The sequence below is a fragment of the Oryctolagus cuniculus genome, chromosome 16, assembly GCF_964237555.1.
Source record: "Oryctolagus cuniculus chromosome 16, mOryCun1.1, whole genome shotgun sequence".
NCBI classification, from domain to species: domain Eukaryota; kingdom Metazoa; phylum Chordata; class Mammalia; order Lagomorpha; family Leporidae; genus Oryctolagus; species Oryctolagus cuniculus.
In genome coordinates, this window is record NC_091447.1 from 20,668,112 (window position 1) to 20,683,851 (window position 15,740).

The following is a 15,740-nucleotide window of genomic DNA, read 5'->3' on the forward strand; positions in this document are numbered from 1 at the left end:
ACCATTGTCTACGGCCTGGTTCTGCTTTTTCTATGTTTAAACTTCCAAGGATCTCTTCCATTTGACTCGCATGTCCCCAACAGAGGCAGAACAAAGAACCCATTCTCCTGGGTGACAGTTTTCCCTCTCAGGGAGAGTCCAAACTGCCCTTCTGATTTTATTTGCTAAAAAAGTGATCATAGAGAACGGAGCAACTTCATTCCCATGGGGGAAACTGAAGAAAGTAGATAGCTTAAGGTGTCACTTAGCCAACGCAAGCAATAATAAAGCCCTTAGCAAGGTACGGATTTATTTAGGAGATGTGGAAGACATCAATCCGAGAGGGTCTCTGGCAGGAGATGTGGAGATTCAGCCACTGGCAGTAGTGCCAATACCATCGCTTTCAACAGCACATCGCTTCCTCATTCTTTCATTCAACTCGTATTTACTGGGCACCTAATGCAGGCCAGGCACAGTGCTAGGAGCTCTGTACACAGTAGAGCACCAAGTGAGAAAAGAAAAGGTCTTGAGAGACCTCACTCTCGGCACTTAGGATACCACAGAAAATACAGACGACGAGTAAGCAGAGGAAGGAATCAATATGACGACTGATGAGTGTGACAGGGCAACAAGAAGACGTTATGAGAGTCACCGAGGGTGGAGAAGGAAAGGGGATTATTCTAGGCAGGGTGATCGGCAAAGGCCTCAGTGAGCTTCTGAGAGCCAAGCTGGGACCTGAAGGCTGGGGAGGATCCAGCCCCGAGCAAGGCCATGGAGCAGGGCTGCAGACGGAGAGGAAGGGCAGGGGAAATCTGCAAGACAAGGACGGAAAGAAGCGGGTGTGGGGAGCAGCACAGCCCTACCATGAACCCGGCAGGGCCACCAGCAAAAGGCTCTGCCTGGCCTGCACTCAGCTCCGAGAAGGAGGTCGTGGTGAGCCCTCACTGGAGGTGCTGGCTCACTGGCTGCTCAGCCTGCAGGACGCAGCAAGCAAGATCCTACTGCTTCAGCCCAAAACAAAATGCTGCAGTGTCTCACTTGGCCGGGTTGTGTGCTGAACCATCAAGGGTTCATGGGCAGGACCCAGTGCAGGGCTCCATCGGCCGGGATGACATGTGGAGGCTGTGTGAGACAGCAAGACCAACTCATGAGAAGGTGGCCAGTGGGCCACCACCAGGAAGCTGGGGGCAGAGCTGATGGGACGAGTTCCAACCATGATGAAGGGGGTAGCGGGGGCTTCTCATCTCCAGTCACCGAAAGTCTGGCACGGGGGTCTGTGAGCCAATTAGGACAGAGAGGCCAGGGAACCTTGCTGAGAGCCAGGGGCTGGTGGAACAGCACGCACTGAGGACAGCCGTGCTGCAGGGGCTGCCTCTGGGGCCCAGGTCTCAGCACTGGGAAAGTCTGTTGATAGAATGGAAATCCTGGGGATGATGCCCAGCATAGAATAAAACACAATAAATTCAAATGATGACTATGATGAAGGAAACAAGCAGAAATGACTGGAGTCCCGAGTCGGGCTGGGGCCTCCAACCAGCAGGGGCATAGCTTTGAGTCAGCACAGCACGGCAGGTAAGTGTGCAGATACTTGCCCTAAATTGTTAGGGTTCAAATCAAGGCGGCCAGCACCGTGGCTCAATAGGCTAATCCTCCGCCTTGCAGCACCGGCACACCGGGTTCTAGTCCCAGTTGGGGCGCCGGATTCTGTCCCAGTTGCCCCTCTTCCAGGCCAGTTCTCTGCTGTGGCCGGGGAGTGCAGTGTAGGATGGCCCAAGTGCTTGGGCCCTGCACCCCATGGGAGACCAGGAAAATCACCTGGCTCCTGCCTTTGGATCAACGCAGTGTGCCAGTCGTGGCGGCCCTTGGAGGGTGAACCAACAGCAAAGGAAGACCTTTCTCTCTCTCTCACTGTCCACTCTGCCTGTCCAAAAAAAAAAAAAAATCGAGGCTTTCCCACTAGCTGTGACTGGACAAGATGACTAAGCTACCTGGGCCTGCTTCTCACTTGTACAATGGAGATCAATACTGGCACCTGTCTGAGGATTAAATGAAACTACTTTCCATGCGGCTGGCACCAGCATCCCTTATGGGATGAGTCCTTATGGTCTGAGTCCCAGCTGCTCCACATCTGACCCAGCTCCCAGCTAATGCACCTGGGAAGGCAGCAGCAGATGTCTCGAGTGCTTGGGCCCCTGTACCCATGTGAGAGACCTGTGTGAAACTCCTGGCTCCTGTGTCAGCCTGGCCCATCCCTGGCTGCTGTGGTCATCTGAGAAGTGAACCATCAGATGGAAGTCTTTCTCTGCCTCTGCCTCTCTGTAACTCCGCCTTTCTAATAAATAAATATTTTTAAAAAACAAGAAACTACTGTCCCTGAAGCTCAGCAAGTGACCTGCAGCAGTAGTGTGTGTTCCATCCCCATCAGCCTCTGCTACAACACTTGAGCACTAGAGACTTGTAGATGGTTGGACTGCAGATCCTGCACACATGAGAACAGGAAAGCATGTGGATTTCCCTCGCTCCATGGACACGTGTCTTCCCCAGTTTTTCCCTAGTTAGTGCTCTTGCCTTAAGTGTTCAAATGTCCATGAACTAGCTAAGAAAACAAGGGTGTTGTCTGAGAAGCTGCAGTACAAAAATTAAAATCAAAGGCAGTCTTAGTTTTGAGTAGTTTAAAGCATCTGCATCCCACATTAGAGTACCTGGGTTCAATCCCCAGCTCCAGCTCTTGACTTCAGTTTTCTGCAAACCCAGATGCTGGAAGGCAGTGGTGATGGCTCCAGGGATTGGGTCACTGCCACCCATATGGGAGACCTGGACTGCATTCCTGGTTCCTGGTTCCAGCTCTGACCCAGCAGTAGCACTGCAAAAGTGTGGGGAGTGAACCAGCATATGGGAGCTCTCTTTCTGTCTCCAACAGATTTTTTATAAAATTTTTTAATAAAGATATGGGGCCAATGTTGTACCACAGTGGGTTAAGCCACTGCTTGCGATGCCAGTAGCCCCCATCAGAGAGCCAGTTCAATTCCCAACTGCTCCACTTCCTGTCTAGTGCCCTGCTAATAGGCCTGGGAAAGCAGCAGAAGGGCATAAGTACATAGGCCACTGCCACCCATGTGGGAGACCTGGATGGAGTTCCTGGCTCGTGGCTTCAGCCTGGCTCAGATCAGGCTGTTGTATCCAGTTGGAGAATGAATTAGCAGATGGAAAATCCCTTTTTCTGCCTTTCAAATAAATAAATCAATTTTAAAAAATAAAATAAATTGATACAGATTTGTCAGGGAGCACAGTAAGCCCTGGAATTGGGAGCCAGGTGGGTTATGGCTCTACCTGGTCACACAGTAGCTGTGAGCCCCTGGCCCTCTGCTTCCTCCTGCACCAAGTTTCCTCACCTGGCAAACAGCCATGATGCCTACTTCCCGGGCTTGCTTGGAGGCTCTAATTAGAAAAGATATGCAGGGCCGGTGCCATGGCTCACTAGGCTAATCCTCCGCCTTGTGGTGCCGGCAAACTGGGTTCTAGTCCCGGTCGGGGCACCGGATTCTGTCCCGGTTGCCCCTCTTCCAAGCCAGCTCTCTGCTGTGGCCAGGGAGTGCAGTGGAGGATGGCCCAAGTGCTTGGGCCCTGCACCCCATGGGAGACCAGGAGAAGCACCTGGCTCCTGGCTTCAGATCAGCGCGGTGCGCTGGCCACAGCACACCAGCCGCGGCGGCCATTGGAGGGAGAACCAACGGCAAAAAGGAAGACCTTTCTCTCTGTCTCTCTCACTGTCCACTCTGCCTGTCAAAAAAAAAAAAAAAAGATATGCAAGAAGCTACTGTAGACTCCCATGTATGGAATACTCACAAATATACCCAGCTCTGTTTCAACCTGCCCGGACCCCCAGCTATGTTTTGTTTGAACAAGTGGTTTCTACCTCCTCCCAGATCCCTTTCCTTATTATCGGATACCACTGGCCAAGACCACTTTCTCCTTGTATTCACTTGACCATGGAAACAAACTGCACTCATCAGAGGTGGGCAGACCATGTGATGTGGATGGAGGTCATCCCCGCTCCTCCCAGGCTCCCGGGAAGGGAGACACTGTGGGCTCGCCAGCTCTGCACATCCTGCCTCCACTTCTTCCCTAACCTGCGTGTGAGCTCCCCGAGGCCACGGTGGGCCACAAGCAAGCCAGCATGGCTCACGTTAAAACAGTCTCAGGAGCTTTTATAAAAGTACATGGCAACTGCATGGGTGTAGAAGGAGCAGGCTTCCCGGCTCATCTTCAGGCGCTCCCAGATGGTTCTGCCGTGTACTGAGGACCTTGATCTGCGAGGTAGAAGGGGATGTTGGTCTCCTGGGTGCCCAAGGCCTCTGATCCACACTCATCCTCCCTTGGCTGTCTGCATCCCTTCCTGTGAACTGGCACGATGAAAAGGACCTCTGGGCTCTCAGGAAGAAGAGTCTGACCCTGAGAGGCAACACTACCAAGTCAAGCACCGCAGTGCCAAGCAGCCTGGTTACGCAATGAAGCACAGGACACTGCATTCTTGGCATGCTTCAACAATAAGAGAGCTGGGCACACACCTGCGGCCTCAGCTTGACCCTGCTCCTCATAGGCACTTTCCTGAAGCAGATAAGTGAGGCTCAACAACCCTTGAAGAAGCCTGTTTTTACAGAAAACCGCATGCCAACATCTTTCCACCTTGCTGAGCCAACCAACCTGTGAACTAACATGGCCCTCATTTGGAGTGGAATTTAAGAGTCAGATGCCGGGAAACCACGGGGGTATGTTTCATGCCGATAACCAGGAGCCCACTGCATCACTGCACACAGACTTACACACCACACTATAGAATATGAATTCTGTCCATTATAATCATGTGAAAGTGTCTAAAACCCCTCAAGAGATACTCAGCTCTTAGTCAGGAGCATGAAGCCTGTTCCCATTCCTTACCCTCCTCCTACCACCCGAATTCATCTGCAATGTTACAAAACTCAGGGCTCTAAAAATATTGATCAAACTGAAGCTGTCATTCAAGTGTGTAGGAAGTAAGAAGATTTCTGCTTCTCTAGCTTTAAAAACTTCTTTAAAATCTTTTATGCTATAAAAAGTACTTTTAAAGCAATCTGTACTGGTTTTATTTATTTGAAAGGCAGAGAGACAGAAAGATGCACAGTGACGTGCTGGTTCAATCCTCAGAGCGGCCCTGAGACTCTGTGTCCTAGCATCCTATACAGATAGCAATGTCTCTCTCCTAAGGTGGCTATGTCTGTCAAAGTCACGAGTATATGCACACACTTAGAACAGTGCTCGGCGCATCTATTTAAGAGTTAGCTCTGAGTATTTTTCTGATGTGGTGGGCAGACAGGCAATAAATAACTCAATCAACGGGTATGAAAGTAATGGTGGGACACTAGATTGAGCAGCCCAAGAGGGCCCAAATGGGTAACATTTGAACTGAGACCTGAAAAATGAGTAATCCCCTGATAAAAGTTGTATATTTCATTAAGAAGAAAATCAAATCTCTATTGATGACATAAGTCAGAGTACTATAGCAAGAGTTGATGATGGGGGCCGGCTCTGGTGTAGCGGGTAAAGCCACCGCCTGCAGTATCGGCATCCCATATGAGTGCTGGTTTTTGTCCTGGCTGCTCCACTTCCCATCCAGCTCCGTGCTATGGCCTGGGAAAGCAGTAGAAGATGGCCCAAGTCCTTGGGCCCCTGCACTCACACGGGAGACCCGGAAGAAGCTCCTGGCTCCTGGCTGCAGATCGGCGCAGCTCTGGCCGCTGCAGCCATTTCGGGAGTGAACCAGCAGATGTAAGACTCTGTCTCTACCTCTCTCTCTGCCTAACTCTGACTTTCAAGTAAATAAATAAATCTTTAAAAAAAAAAAAACAACCTGATGATCAAAAATAAGGGGTAAATCAATCATAAATATTATAGAAAGGACAAAGGAATCTGAAACACTTAGGTGAGCAGTCTCTCCGGCAACAGAAGAGGGGAGCACACAGGTCCCACTACCCTGGACTCCTCTGGCCAACAAAAAACCACCCTGGGGTTGCTTCAGAAGTCTTTCAATTCTTCTGGCGACCCCTGGTGGCCAACTCATTAACTTTTTCCTCAGGCCACTGTTTCCTCAGGCCACTGTTTCCTCAGGCCACTGTTTCCTCAGGGTTTGTTCCAGAATGAACTGCCCACAAGCTAGGCTATCCATTCTGATTGTTGTGCTCTACAGAAGAACATTTCACAATATCTCACATTAACACACTCACAATGCTGATGAGAAAATCGACTATGTCAATGGACTGCCACTCGAAAGCAAGCGAAACTCACGGCTAAACCCCTCTGCCCTTGTCTGCAGTGGATACGCCCTACTTGGAGAGCAGCATCTATGCTGTGAATCTTCTTTACGCACTCACCAGCCCATGCCCCCAGGCCCTCCTGAGAGAGAGACTGGAGGAGAGAAGGAGAGGAGACAAACCTGCACCCGGGCCTCTTACCTGTCACTGGAACAGTAATCAACGGGGGGGGGGGACACTTAAATACTTGCCGGTTTCAGAACTCAGCTCACAAGATTGCACAAGGATGCTTCCAAAGGTTTGTGGATAATGAAATTGAAAGCTTATTTTAGTGCAATTGTTTTTTTAAAAATGCGACACGGTTTATTCATGATGCACATTTCTCATACACTTTTTTTTTTTTTTGACAGGCAGAGTTAGACAGTGAGAGAGAGACAGAGAGAAAGGTCTTCTGTTGGTTCACTCCCCAAATGGCTGCTACAGCTGGCATGCTGCGCCGATCCGAAGCCAGGAGCCAGGTGTTTCTCCTGGTCTCCCATGGGGTGCAGGGCCCAAGCACCTGGACCATCCTCCACTGCCTTCCCGGGCCACAGCAGAGAGCTGGACTGGAAGAGGAGCAACCGGGACAGAACCGGTGCCCCAACCGGGACTAGAACCCAGGGTGCCAGTGCCACAGGCAGAGGATTAGCCTAGTGAGCCACAGTGCCGACCTCTCATACACTTTAATACCTTACCTGTTTTACACAGAGGACTTTACTGGGGTAAGTCTATGGAATTTCACATTACCTTAACACATGTTAAGGCAACGTTTTCGACCAGGAAGTCACTCAGAGTTGACAGACATCTGCGAAGCCCCAAGCTGGGTGCATCTCTTGTCACCCTACCCCTCCCAGCCCAACAAGGAATACCCATTTGCTAAGAGTCAACAGCAACTAAACCACTAGCAGCTCCAAGTCAGCGGAACTGCTTGAGATGAGTCATGCAATTAGTAAATTAATTAAGATCCTCTTCACCCGTCTATGCGCAGGGGGTGATCATCTGCTTGGTTTAAGTAATGGGCTCTGTTTTAATTAGTACCCCAGCAAACGTCCTTAAATCCCCCCAAGTACATTTGAATGGACTCCTATTTCACCATCCAGATCCCAGTTCAGCTGGTACTTCGGCTGCTGTCCTAATAGTATTCATCAAGATAGAGCTTTTTTATTTAAAACAATTAGTTTTGTAACTAGAATTGTTAACTAGGTAGGAAATGACATTTTAATTCTACACACACACTCCTAAAACATATGTACGACTTGCTTACGACAGTCTGTTTCAAAGGAATTTTACTGAAAGTGGTTAGTGTCAACCACTCAGTACATTTTCCTTTACTGAACCATCATAGGGAAAGCATATCAAGATTTTTTTTAAAAATTTAGTTGAAAAGCAAGAGAGAGACAAAAAGAAAAAAAAAGAGAAAGATCCTCCATCTGCTGGTTCACTCCCCAAATGTCCGCAATAGCCAAGGCTGGGTCAGGCCAAAGCCAGGAGCCAGGAACACCATCCAGGTCTGGCACATAAGTGGCAGGGACCCAAGCACTTGAGCTATCACCTGCTGCCTCCCAGGGTGTGCATTAGCAGGAACCTGGAGGGAAAGCAGTGGAGCCAGAACTCAAACCAGTCACTCTGAAATGCTATGCTGAGGCTGGCGCTGTGGCTCAATAGGCTAATCCTCTGCTAGCAGCGCCGGCACACCAGGTTCTAGTCCCGGTCGGGGTGCTGGATTCTGACCCGGTTGCCCCTCTTCCAGGCCAGCTCTCTGCTGTGGCCCAGGAGTGCAGTGGAGGATGGCCCAAGTGCTTGGGCCCTGCACCCCATGGGAGAACAGGGGAAGCACCTGGCTCCTGCCTTCAGATCAGCATGGTGCGCCGGCCGCGCCGGCCATTGGAGGGTGAACCAACGGCAAAGGAAGACCTTTCTGTCTCTTTCTCTCACTGTCCACTCTGCCTGTAAAAAAAAAAAAAAGAAAGAAATGCTATGCTAAAGTCCCAAGCCGCATTTTATCCACTATCCATCTACCCCAGATTTTTTTTTAAATGTCCCCAACTCAGCCAAGTCCCACTGGCTTTAAAAAATTTATTTACCTTAGAATCTGACAAGGAAAGCTCCCATTCATCGGTTTGCTCCCCTCTGCCTGCAGGCGGAGTGCCAGGACTGGAACCCAGGCACTCTCATGTGGGATGCAGGCTTTCCAGGTTCTGGCTTAACTGCTGTGCCAAATGCCCACCTATTTTTGAGGTTTGTTGCTCAGGTCCTTTTCATCATTCGCATGCTCCTCGACTCTGATCAGGCTCTGAGTTTTCTCATTAATCTGAGCCAGCTCAAAGCCACTAGAAGACTCCCTACCTTTCTGCTTTCAAAATCCGTCCAGCTCACATCCGCTTCCCTTTTGCATTCACCCGCAGAGAGGGCCCATCAGCCAAGTCGGTACCACATGACCCAGCACCCTGAGCCTTCTGGACGGGATCAAGGAAGAACACGTGATCCCAACTGGGCCACTCACACTGTGCCCTGCAGGGAGGGGCTCATTCATCTCTGCTGCATGCATGACCTAAGGACAAGGAAACCTGGAGCTGCATACTGGCTGTACTCTACCACAGACCTGGAGAAGCAGCACCCGCTGATCTGCCAACAGGAACGAGTAGCCCTGTGGTCTCAGACAGAACAGCTAGACAGAAAGACTGCCTGCTGTGGCTCCTGAGGCCCTTACATTCCAGAAACTTCCTGCCCATGCTGTCTCTGAGTAGGAGAGGACAAAGAATGGGCAGCTGTATGTTAGGTTCCAATCAGAAGACAGAAACCACACAGTGATTTTCACTTCTTCATTAGTGCAATGTTTTACTTGGAAACATTTACCTTGAACTCTGACTCAGTGACCACTCTGGCCTCATCAGCCATCAGTACCATGGATGCCCAGGTGAGAGTGAGGAGGGAGCGTCACAGGGGCCTAGCCTCTCTGCTCCCCATCCCCCTCCAGGCCCAGAAGCCACACCCTCCAGTGTTGGCCTGAGAACTCTAAAGAACACTCTGGACTGGCGGACAGCGACCACAGGTGGACAAGCCCATAAGCGGGAACACCTCGGCTTCGGTGCAAAGCTCATCAGAGCAGGTGTGGCTGGGAAGCACACTGGGCTGGGTGGCCGAAAGCTGGCTACGCCGGTGAGAGCGCTGTCAGGAGCCTGCTTGCTGGCAGGCCTGGGATGTGTGTGTCCACGTTGGGAGGCTCACCTGGACTGAGCTGTGCTCTGGGTACACAGCCAAGGCAGTGTCACTGGAGACTGCGCCAAACAAACTGACAGACTGGGCAGCCAGAGCAAGAAAAGAGCAAAACAAAGGAGAGGGGGACCAGGAAGAGAAGCCAATATCCTCAAGTAGTGTCCCTCCAGCGCCCCCTACTGACAAAGCTTAATATGTTGCTCACTGCATAGGAACAAGGCTTAAGGCTCTATTGTGGTGGAGCAGGTGTAGAGCATAGAACCAGAGCTGAGATAGACACACACACACACACACACACACACACACACCTGGCATAGTAGGCGCCACTCTCATAAGTTAGATGCCAGCTGTCACAAGATCTCACAGCCATCACCCAAAAGTACAAGAGAAAAGGCTGTGTTAGTTGTCTAAAGCAGTATAACATCTCTCCAAACCTGTGGCCTAAGACAGCAATGACATACTGTCTCTCATGCTTTCTGTGGGTCAGCACTTGGGGACATCTGGCCAGGAGTTCTGGTTCAGGGTGCTCCATGAGGTCACCGTCAATATTATCCAACCTGACTGGGACGACATGACCGTCACCTCCCCTCCACATGGCTCCTCCTGTTTTAGTGTTCTCTTAACATGGTATCTCGCTTCCCTCCAGATGAGGGATCCAAGAGACCAAGGTCCAAGCAATGTTGTCATTTATCATTTTATGCCTTGGAAGTCACACATCATCATTTCCGCTGTAGTGTAGTGGTCACAAAGACCAGTCTTTCTTCAACAGGAGAGGGAACTACACAAGGGCACATACACCGACAGACGAAGATCACTCCACCAGAGGCTGCAAATCTAAGGGCGACTCCACTCAACCTAGATCCCAATTTGGAGTTCTCAGCTGCCTTTAATCACAGTGAACACATGTAACTAAGTGTTGTAGACAGGATGGCCAACAACAGCACCTTAGAACATGAGACCGAGATGGGACTTAGAAATCAACCAGGTTTAACATCTTTCCGCTTAGATCAGAAAAACTAAGGCCCACGCATATAAACGCTGTGTCCTGAGTTATAAACCAGGAGCTGCAGCCCTGGAGTTAGGATGCCAGCATCCTGACAGCTAGTCCTCTTTTCCTAAACGCAACTCCCTTGACCAGGGGCCCCGCGATCACTGTGGAACTTGCTACAACGATGGGCCCTCTCCAGATCTGTAGGAGCAGACTCTGCTGCGTGAGCTAACACTGAGCAAGAGGGCCGATCATACTCCCAAAGTTTGCCAGGTATTTCGAGGAGCAGCAGCAAGCTCGGGAATCCATCACCTTGATCCTGCTGTTGAAGAAATTCAGACACCCATTCAAGGACACAGGCTGAGGCCCTGTGAGTGCATTCCACGCCTTCACTCCCAGGTGAGACCACCTTGGGGGCTGCCAGGTACCCTCTGGGACATGCTCTTCGATTGCCAGAGAGAACACCTTCTGTTCTGTCCACCAGCATCAGACTGGGCCACGGTCCATGCTCCTTCCCTGGATCATTGGTTCAAGGGTGCTCTGATAACCGAATCCAGTGCCGCCTTGATTTCCTGGTGTCTGATTAAGCAAGGCTGCACTTGGCTGGTGAGGGCGCCTCCTCACAGGAAGTGTCTCACACGCCTCACGCTGTTCGGGCCCTGGTTAGTCCTCAGTATGATTCTGACCGATCACCGTCACCAGACACTCCAGGGCCAGGGATCCCAGCAGTCTGCTATGTCAGGAGAGTACAACAAAGCTCTCAGCAAAGGCATCTAGGTTTCTCCCTGCAGGCAGCAGCCTGGGCTCTGTGGCACTTGAGGCTTTGTCTAAAGTGGACAACAGGCGACCTATGTTCCTACAGCTACAAAACAGTCAACTATCTTTTCCCAAGAAGAAGGATGCTAATTTGAAAATAATCTATGTGTCTTTTTGTTTTGTTTAATTTTTATTTAATGGATACATTTTTATAGATACAACGTTAGGAATATAGTGGTTCTTTCTCCCATACCCACCCTCCCATCCCACCTCCCATTCCCTCTCCCATCTCCTTCTTCATCATTATGGTTCATTTTTAGTTTGACTTTATATACAGAGGACCAACTCCATGCTAACCATAGACTTCAACAATTTGCACCCACCCACCCACACACACACACAACATATAGAGTACAGTTTGGGGAGAGAATTTGCAGTCAATTCTCATATTACAATTCAATAGGGACAGAGGTCCTACGTGGGGAGCAAGTGCACAGTAACTACTGTTGTTCCTTTAACAATTAACACTCTTTTTTTATGACGTCAATAATCATCCGAGGCTCTTGCCATGGGCTGCCAAGGCTATGGAAGCCTTTTGTGACCATAGACTCTGTCAGTATTTGGACACAGCCATAAGCAAAGTGGATGTTCTCTCCTCTATTCAGAGAAGAGTGTCTCCTTTGATGACCCTTTCTTTCCTTTGAGGTCTCACAGAGATCCTCTGTGTAGGATATTTTTTTGTCACAGAGTCTTGGCTTTCCATGCCTGAAATGCTCTCGCAGGCCTTTCAGCCTGACCAGGAAGCCTTAGGGGTTGATTCTGAGGTCACAGTGTTATTTACTGTGAATGTCATTCTAGGAGTCTGCTGTGTGGACTGCTTCCCATGTTGGTCCTTCCTTCCTTTTTAATTCTATTATTTTTACCAGGTACTTGATGTTATTTATATCATCCCTTTTAAAACCTAGACCGATCTGTTGCCTTTTAACATTTAATTTGAGGCCGGCGCCGTGGCTCAGTAGGCTAATCCTCCACCTGAAGAACCTTAAAAATCAAACCAAGATGGAATGACCTAAGCCAATACCATTAAAAACAAGAAGTTACCTTTGCCCCAAATAAAATTAAAGTTTAAAAATTATAGCCCTAAACTTTTTCCCCCAAAGCTAAAATTAGGTACAGCTATAAAAATAAGGGACCCTACGCTTAGCTAGCTGCGACACTTGTGCCTGGCTGTGCTAAGACCTAACCCAGTTTGTATGCCTCCTAATACTCAAATAATGGTGTGGGAAGCGGGACGCCACTCTCCCACCAGGGGAACAAAGGGAGCCAGAAGTCGTCCCCCCTCAGGGTGAACAAGATGGCGCTGGCAGGGAAAGGAACTACTAAAGAAGTAAACAACAAAATGGCGACGAGGTGCATTCCTCCCATGTGATCCCGTAGCTGACTGGATAGAAGACGCATGCCTTTCACATGATCAGCTCACGGACTGGACTGCTGTGTGCATGGCCTCTCATGTGATCCCGTAGCTGAATGGATAGAAGACGCATGCCCTTCACATGATCAGCTCGCGGACTGGACTGCTGTGTGCATGGACTCTATAGTGCTTTTGATTGGTCGCTGCGGGTATATAAACCATGTGGCTTTGTGCTGGGGGCGCTCTCTGGACTCCCGAGTTCAGGAGGCCTGTCTGCGCAGACACCGAATAAATCCTCTTGCTTTTGCATCAGCTGGTCTGGACTCTGAGTCTTTGGGGTGTGCCTCTCGACATGTTAGCATCCTCACTCCTAGGGTCTAACACACCTAGTGGCGCCAGCACACCGGGTTCTAGTCCCGGTCGGGGCGCCGGATTCTGTCCCGGTTGCGCCTCTTCCAGGACAGCTCTCTGTTGTGGCCCGGGAAGGCAGTGGAGGATGGCCCAAGTGCTTGGGCCCTGCACCCCATGGGAGACCAGGAGAAGCACCTGGCTCCTGCCTTCGGATCGGCCCAGCTCTGGCCACTGCAGCCATGTAGGAAGTGAACCAGCGGATGGAAGACTCCTCTCTCTCTGCCTTTGCCTCTCTGTAATTCTGCCTTTCAAATAAATAAATAAATAAATCTTTAGAAAAAAAGTATTCATAATCATATTGCAATAACAGCAACAGCAACTATAGCTGGTATATATTTCTACACCAGACACACTCCGATGGCAGCACCATATTCTCTCATTCATCTTAAAACTACTGTCAGGTAAGTATTATTTTTTATTTATTCATTTTTAAAGATTTCATTTGAGAGGTAGAGTTACAGACAGTGACAGGGAGAGATCGAAAGGTCTCCCAACCACTGGTTCACTCCCCAAATGGCTGCAATGGCCAGAGCTGAGCCAATCCAATGCCAGGAGCCAGAAGCTTTTTCCGGGTCTCCCACATGCGTGCAGAGGCCCAAAAACTTGGGCCATCTTCCGCTGCTTTTCCAGGCCACAGGAGAGAGCTAGATCAGAAGAAAAGCAGCCAGGACTCAAACAGGCAAACATATGGAATGCCAGTGATGCAGGCAGAGGATTAAACTACTGTGCCATAGCACTGGCCCCATCAAGTAAGTATTTTTAATCACCATTTTTTAAAATAAGGAAACCAATACTCCGAGGCATTAAGAAACATGTCCAGAATTATATTTGATAAGTTCTGGGGCCAAAATTTCTACCCAAGCCCAGCTAACTCAAGAACCTCTACTTTGAACCATTATGTTGTAGTGCCTTCCATGAGTAGATTTCCCAAGATGAAATACTTGAAAGGCAAGAGCAAAGAATTCTAGATCACAAACCTGGTTTTAAATTCCAGGTCTAGGGCTGGCACTGTGGTGCAGTAGGTTAAAACCCCAGCCTGCAGTGCCAGCATCCCATATGGGTACTGGTTCGAATCCTGGCTGCTCCTCTTCCGAACTAGATCTCTGCTACAGCCTGGGAAAGTAGTAGAAGATGGCCCAAGTGCCTGGGCCCATGCACCTGCATGGGAGACCCAGAAAAAGCTCCTGGCTTTGGATCAGCTCAGTTCTGGTCGCTGCAGTCATTTGGGGAGTGAACCAGCGGATGGAAGACCTCTTTCTCTCTCTCTGGCTCTGCCTCTCTCTGTAACTCTGTTTTTCAAATAAAATAATTTTTAAAAAAAATTCTAGTCTGCCAATTTCTAGCTGGGGAGCTTAGAGTTAATTATTTGCTTTCTGATATTCTCTTTATTTATAAAGTAGGGGTAATTCCTTCTCCATGGGGTTTTGGTAAGGACCAAGAAAAAGCCCACTGCTTAGCACACAATGTTCATTTAACACCAGACGTTCTAATGGCTGCATTTGCATTGGCTTCATCATCATTTTTATTCCATGCCGAGTGCCTACCCCTCATTTCTCTTGCAGATTGTATTCCCATTACACAGCGAGTGCAAGTTCTGGAATCCATTATGCACTGATTTGTAGACAATAACAGGAGTCTCACAGAAATAAGAGGAAAACAAAACTAATTTGAGAGCAGCATTCCACCCCAAAGTTACTCAAAGGATGTTACAAGCGTGGGGCATCCTTCCTGGATCTCTTATTTTCTCCACCTTTGGCTTCTTGCAGGGGTCATTTCCCTCCTGGTGACAACATCAGCCACTTCCCTGTGATAGGCAAGGACCTAATATTTCTGCCAAATTAACCGGACTGTCCCTCCTTTGGGGAACCACTGCTTCCCCGTCACAGGACTGGTCTCCTTCACCCGAGCCAGTCTCTCGCCATGATTTACAGCGGAAAGCCCCCGCTATCTGGCTGTGCAGGCGAGTCTCTGGGTTTGGAGATCCTAAGACAATGCATGCCCGCTGCCGTGGGCAACACCTGTCTAGAACACCATCTTGTCATCTCTGCCCACTGCGGCTTCCTCTGTCACTTCAACAGAACGCTGGGTGCTGAAAGTCTTTCTTGTTGTGGCAGCCTCACGGCCACATCTTCTGGAATCATCTCAGGCTATGTTTACAGCCGAAGTACTACACCCAAAAGACCATAATCTGGTCAGGGCACGCACCCAGAGAGGCTCCCAGTTACTGCACGGGGGAACCCCACGCCCACACTCACACCACGGCCAAGCCACTGTTTCACGCGGGGAGGTTTCAGACCTCAGTCTGGAGACCAAGAGCACGTGCGATACCTGCACCCTTCCCTGAATAGCCTTATAGCCCCAGCACATCAGCTGCGATCCAGACAACGACCTTCACCTGCTCACAGGCAACGGAAGGAAAAAAAAATGGGCTTTTCATTTGTTTCTATTTGATCATTTCCCTCATCAAAGAAGATTCTCTTCCAGGCCAGCTCTCTGCTGTGGCCAGGGAGTGCAGTGGAGGATGGCCCAGGTGCTTGGGCCCTGCACCCCATGGGAGACCAGGAGAAGCACCTGGCTCCTGGCTCCTGCCATTGGATCAGCGCGGTGCGCCGGCCGCGGCGGCCATTGGAGGGTGAACCAACGGCAAAGGAAG

At 49.8% G+C, this 15,740-nt stretch overlaps 1 protein-coding gene across 9 annotated transcripts in view; it reads right to left on the bottom strand.

Annotated features, from left to right (window-relative positions):
* Nucleotides 1–15,740, bottom strand: part of CPVL (carboxypeptidase vitellogenic like) — a 139,489-nt gene that overhangs the window by 93,388 nt on the left and 30,361 nt on the right. The gene's annotated exons all lie outside the window — the stretch shown is intronic.